Below are 7500 nucleotides of genomic sequence, written 5' to 3' on the forward strand. Positions count from 1 at the left end.
AGTTTTATTCAATGACGTTTCGTACTTACCAGGACATTCTCAAAGTACATACAGTTTCAGAAAATTAACAGCTTATATAACCCATCCTTGGGTTGTCCTTGGGTTATTATTATTATTATTATTAAGGATGGGTTATATAAGCTGTTAATTTTCTGAAACTGTATGTACTTTGAGAAAGTGCTGGTAAGGACGAAACGTCAGTGAATAAAACTCCAACTGTTCTCTGTGTTTAACTCACCACCCTTCCACTCATATATATATATATATATATATATATATATATATATATATATATATATATATATATATATATATATATATATATATATATATATATATATATATATATATATATATATACCCACGCTCCCGCACACACACACACGTGTCACTATCTATATGCCAAGGGTCTCCTCCCCCATATAAGGGAGGTAGCCAACCAAAGCACGCACAGTCTCCTACCCATTGCAATCCTATTCACCACCCATTGTTTATATTTTATTTTAGCTCCTCATGAAAAAGGGGCATCTGTATTTCCTTCCCACCGCCAGGGTCAGTATATACAGTACAGACTTTACATATACATATATATATATATATATATATATATATATATATATATATATATATATATATATATATATATATATATGTATATATATATATATGTATATATATATATATATAAAGTATTTTCGTATTATCCACCAAGTGTTGATGGTGTTGGTGTTGGTGGAAGAATCCAAGGATAAGTGAGAGAGGAGGAGATGGGGAAGGAGAGAGAAGCAGGTAGAAGAATGAAAGAAGAGAGAAGACTGAGAGACGGAGAAAGAAAATGGGAGGAGAAGTAAAAGGAAGAGAATATGAAAAATTAGATGATAAAGAAGATGAGGATCAACGCGTGGAAGATGAGGATAAGAAAGAGAAGAAAAACGAAAATGAAACGGCGGAGAAAGGAGAGGGAGGAGAAGAAGGAAACTATGTATATAATCTCTGAGTAGAGATGATAAACCTTGATCCATAGATTCTTGGCCAGACTCTCTTTTAGGTCACATGTCCAGCCCATGTTCCAGTTGAAATTGGTGGAATTGTTCGAGTGGGGTCTGCCCGGAGCTCCCATCGCATAGGGCCGGCCACACACGTGCAGTTTAAACTGACAGTTACAACTGTTCAGTTATAACTGTCAGTTGAAACTGCACGTGTGTGGGTATCTCAGTGTAGGCCGGCCACACACGTGCAGTTTAAACTGACAGTTACAACTGTTCAGTTATAACTGTCAGTTGAAACTGCACGTGTGTGGGTATCTCAGTATCAGTGAGATACCCACACACGTGCAGTTTCAACTGACAGTTATAACTGAACAGTTGTAACTGTCAGTTTAAACTGCACGTGTGTAGCCGGCCTAAGAGCTACTCAGATCAGCCATATCAACTCTTTCCAGAACCAGGGTACCCGACTCCTTGAGAGTGGAGATGAAACGCGTATTTTGCACAGCCAAACGATATAGTCTCAAGCCGACATTACTTCCTTGAAATGGATCCACGCTCCAGCGGACCCTAAACCTTCAGGGATTAAATGGAGAGAGGGGAAGAATTAATCTCTTAAATGTGAATGCTATAGGAATATCAAAGCGCTCCATTTGTGTGCTAACGACCCATGCAACAGTTCCACTGATCAAGGATGTAATTTGCCTACCGGTTGTGTTCCAGAGGAGAATAGTAAAGTCAAGTGTGGTAATTAGGTCAAATTCACGGGGAAGTGGCTTGGATTAATAGCATTGATGTTGCCCTGAGGGTTGGCGTGTATTCATTGTTATGAATGAAAGCCAAGCCCTACCGGTCATAGAAGAAGGAGGATATATATGAGCTCTGAGTCATCATACTGGATAGTAATGAGTGTTGTATATGTGTCTGTGCTTGTATATGTATATGTACGTATACGTGTACATGTACATGTGCGTATATGTGCATCCTTATGCCTATGTGTATGTGTGCGAATGCGTGAACGTGAATGTGTATATGTATATGTATGTGTATGTTTAGGTTTATGTGTATGTGTATGTGTATGTGTATGTGTATGTACATGCGTAAGTGAAATTGTATGGATATATATATGTGTAAGCATATGTTTAAATGTACGTTCCCGTCTATATGCATATCTATCTATATATATATATATAGATATAAATATGGACAAGAGAGCTCAGCTGTGTTCCAACATGTTAAGCAATTTAAACATTGTTTAAATTGGGACAAAGCTGAGCTTATTTATAAGTCCAGATGTGAGTTCAGGAGAAAAATGGTAGGATCTACTATCATTGAATATCAGCCCAATATGAATATTTCAAAGGGGCAATGGTCCCCGGATATAATGTCCGGACTCTTCATCACCAACCTATTGAAAACTCATTTGCCTCCTGACCTCACATACGGAGTGAGCCGAGGGTAGAGACCTCTTCCCATGTTCCCCTTTCTTTTGTTAAGGGTGCTACTTAAGCAGCACGCTCTCTCTTATTTGTATCTATTGAAGAGGATTGCAGTTTGCAATCGAAATATAAAGAGTCCCCGTTTCCAGTCTTTTCTACTCCAACAGTGGTTTCTACGTGATTGACAAATGAGTGATTGTGTGATTACATTTTTCACACCTTATATATATATATATATACATATATATACATATATATATATGTATACATATATATACATGTATATATATATGTATATATATATATGTATATGTATATATATATATACATATGTATATATATATATATATATATATACGTACAGTATATGTATATGTATATTAGAATATATAGGCAGTAAGTTCTCTTCTAAACAAGTTTGGTTAAAGACCAGCGCTAATTCAGTATCAACTGATTTCTTCGTAGTTTTCCTTATCTTCCGAATAGACTTCTTATAATGAGAAGGGAGGTTAAACACGAGGATACCGAGATCCATGGTATATTGCTAAAAAAAATACTATACAATAATACAAAATACGAGCTTTCGGTTGATGCATTCAACCATCTTCAGGCGAGAATAGGTGCTACTACAGAAAAAGATGCTAACACTTTAAGAACAATTTTTTTGTAGTAAACATGGTACTGGGAGAGGCAACATATATTGACGCTCCGTGGGAAGGGGCAGTTACTACCTACGAGTAGGTCAGTGGGTCGGCGCCGAATGAAGCTGCGTAGGGTAGGTCTGTTGTCTATTTGGTGGGATTATGTCCGCGGTGCGGGAAAGATGTCTGCTGGTACTCCGTGGGATTATGTCCGCGGCGCTGGGAGGATGTCTGATGGCACTCCGTGGGGTGGATCTGTTGTTGCTTGGAGTTGTTGGGTCTGCAATGCTCGGAGGAAGTTTCTGAACAATAGAGTTCTAATGTAGCTGGAAGGTACCAAGTATGTCGGTCTGTATGTTGATGAGAAGGGTCTGTTGTGAAATGTAGACTCTCTCAAAGATGTGTGGTTTTCTGTGATTGCTGCAGCATCTAAGTATTTTCGTGTTATCTACCAAGTGCTATCTTGTAAGGGTTTTGTTGTGAGTTTGATTCATATGCTTCTGTATGCTGCCCTCACGAGCACGCATTGTAAGTCTCCTACTAAGCGAAGTTGTCGTAACATCAATGTAAGATACATTATTAAGAAGTTTGCAACCTTCTTCGGAATGGGAAAATGTGCATATTACATTGATTTGTTTGAGGGGAATGTGGTTTTTAGACAAGTTCATGAGAGCAGCATACATTTTACTGGGACACTTAACGAGTACACTCAAGTGATTGTCCTGCAAAGTGGACATCAGAGAGAGAGTCATCTCCTTACTGCCATTTTCAACAGTCAACATCCTCATGTCCATCTCCAAGTACGAGGGCTGACACTGAGTCCAACTATTTGTCTTTCATTTTTTCACAAAGGAAGAGCTGACAACCGGCGATTGCTCTCTTTCTATGATTACTTGAGTCCAGGATATAGAAACAGACCTACAGTAATGCAAAGTAGACAAGCCTACAAAAATTCGTCCTAGAGAGATCTGTGGCCCAAGGCCCATTGTCAACCATTGTGGAGCTGTGGATTTCCAGTTAGTGAAACTCGAGACATCAATTATTGTTATAACTATTTTCTCCTTGACCTCTTACCTATCTTTTAGGGTTTTATTGGAGCTGACACCAGGGGATTTTATTCAGAGATTAATCCTATTTTAGCTGCCGTTAGGTGAAGGGGTTGATCTTTTATTACCCTCCCTTCATTGTTCACATGTGCAGGTTCTAACTTCGTGACACGATCAGTCCTGCAACCTGCACCAAAGTCTCAACACCGGCCAGTACAGGTAGAATTCCATCCAGTAGTAAAGCCTATAGAATCAAAGTACCTTCCAAGGTTCAACTTGGAGAAAGGCAACTTGGTACAATTTGCTGAATCCGTTGACCAGACCAGACCGTTCACCAGACCCAAACCAATCTGATAAATTTGTTCAGCTAGTGTGAAAAGTAGCGCAAAGAAACATACCTTGAGGCTGCAGACGACAATATATTCTTGGTCGAACAGGAGATGCCAAAAATCTATACAAAGAGTATACTTCCATATACGAAGAAGACCCTTTTAGCCAAGAAACCATCGCATTGGAAGAAATAGTTTTCTCTCTACTGAGCCAAGAAAGACAGCAAAAATGGCATGACATAATTAAAATCTTGGATATGACCCACAATAGTAAAAAAACATGGACAACTATCTGCAAACCAAATGCTGAAAATAGACCACCAAAGATATTAGCGGCGGTAATTCCTATCAGGTTGCTCACCAACTAATTGCCAACGGCTGACCAAACAACAAAGAACGGCGGCGAAAGACAAGAAAGCAGGAGAAGATGGATGCAGGGTTAACTAATGGAAATGACAACTTCCTACTTTTCACTTTAGAAGAACTCATAAAAAAAATAAAACAACTAAAGTCCTTTGTTCCTACTATTCTTCTTAATTTCCTCTTTACTACTTCTTGAACTACTCCTCTTATTTTCTTATGCTCCTGCATTGGTGGACAAGAACGTTGCATCCATGTTTCCAGACATATCGTAAAATGTACCTTTTGAATCAGCCATTCTTCCATAAGAGAAGGAATTACTGTTGATATACACTGTACACTGTACTATTGGTAACCATTGACTCTTTATTACTTTTTCTAATCTTGCAGTAACTAGAAGCATATCACCCTAATTACCCACTTCACCAATCATCTATTCCAGTTAGTGTCAAGCGATTTAATTCAACTAGACAAAACTACTAGGGACCCATCACAATTGAGTAGTTCCGTGCGAGAGTGATCCAAGCGCCACGAGCCGTCATACCCTGATTTCGTGCTCAACCAACCGACCTGGGCTTCCTGCACAGCCTGGTGGGAATTGGATTCGTCTCCGTCTGAGTTACAATGGTCGAGGGAGACGAATCCAATTCTCATCTGGCGGTGTAGGAAGATCAGGTCGACTGGTTGAACAAGAAACCAGAGTCTGACGTATCCGTGGCGCTTGGATCACTCTCCCACGGAGCTACTCAATTAACTCTTTGTGTTTTACTACTGAAGTCTTTGTTCTGGTTGTACCCCAGGTGACTTTATTCAACTGAGACAATACGCTTCCACATGTTTGCATGTTTGCACACACACACACACACACACACACACACACACACACACACACACACACACACACACACACACACACACACACACACACACACACACACACACACACACACACACACACACACACACGCACACACACACACACACACACACACACACACACACACACACACACACACACACACACACACACACACACACACACACACACACACACACACACACACACACACACACACACACACACACACACACACACACACACACACACACACACACACACACACACACACACACACAAAGGATTACAAAGGCAGAGCATGCCGACAGGAGACCTTTTTGTCCATATCTAGGTCGAATGCGAAAAAAATCACAATAATGATAAACAAATAAATGAATAAATAAAAACTATAATAATGTAAATAATCAATAAGATACATAAATAAATGCATAGGTATAGTTAAATAATAAACAAACAGGTAAGTAGTAAATAATGATAAATTGTCATATAACTAATAATAAATGAGAATCAAACAAATTATAATAAACAAACGGACAAATGATAACAAAAAAAAAAGTAATATAGAATAGATAATAGTCATTACAGCATTTTGCTTAGGTGTTTATCTAAATGATTCTTAAAGCTTCGAAATGAACTACATTGCGCTGTCTCTGCAGGAAGTTTATTCCATTCATTAACTACACGGTTGGCGAAGTTGTTTCTACCCACTTCTAAATCAAATCTATTTCCGGACAGTTTGGGACCATTGTTTCTTGTCGGATTCTCATTCAGTGTAAAAATTATGTCACTTTGGATGTTGTCAATTCCCTTTAGAATCTTAAAGACCTGTATCAAGTCACCTCTAAGTCTACGCTTTTTTAAAGAAAACAGATTCATATGTTTTAGTCGGTTTTCGTATGATTTACTTTTTATATTTGTAACCAGTTTTTGTGGCTCGCCGTTGTACTTTTTCCAATCTGCCAATGTCTTTAATGAGATTTGGTGACCATACGGAAACAGCATATTCCAAATGTGGACGAACTAACGATTTATATAGCTGAATGATTGATGGACTTTTGAAGTCAAAAGTTCGCGCAATCAGTCCTAGAATCTTATTTGCTTTCTTAGAGGCTGAAATACACTGCTTGGATGATTTGAGATCGTTACTGATAATTACGCCGAGATCCTTTTCATTATCCACTTTTGTTAACGAATTTCCAAATAACTTGTAATCGTACTTACTGTTATTTTTACCTATGTGCATTACCTTGCATTTACTTGTGTTAAATTTCATTAGCCACTTTTCAGACCATGGTGTAATTTATTTAAATCTTCTTGAATATCTAATTGGTTTAAGTGATCATTTGCCATTCCGCACAGTTTTGTATCATCAGCAAATTTGGAAACAGTAGATTTTAGTCCATGGTCTATATCATTTATATATACTATGAATAGAAGTGGCCCGAGAACGGAACCCTGAGGAACTCCACTTGTAACATTTTTCCATCTAGAAGTTTTTCCATTTAAAACAAATCTTTGTTTTCGATCATTTAACCAATTACTAGTCCAACTTAATAGGCTACCACTTATTCCGTGTGAAGCTAATTTAGTAAGGGGGGCGGAATCAAAAGCTTTTGCAATATCTTGATATATTAAATTTATATTGTTTGTTTTGTCATAATTCGAGATAACTGTGTTGTAGAATTCGAGTAGGTTAGTCACGCAAGAACGTTTCCGTCTGAAACCATGCTGGTTATCATTTATCAAACAGTTACTTTCTAAATGATGTTCGATAGCATCTCTGATGATAGTTTTCATCATTTTCCTACGACTGAAGTCAAGCTTATAGGCCTGTAGTTAT

Source organism: Oratosquilla oratoria, chromosome 38 (assembly GCF_046742065.1).
Source record: "Oratosquilla oratoria isolate Oo_2021 chromosome 38, ASM4674206v1, whole genome shotgun sequence".
NCBI classification, from domain to species: domain Eukaryota; kingdom Metazoa; phylum Arthropoda; class Malacostraca; order Stomatopoda; family Squillidae; genus Oratosquilla; species Oratosquilla oratoria.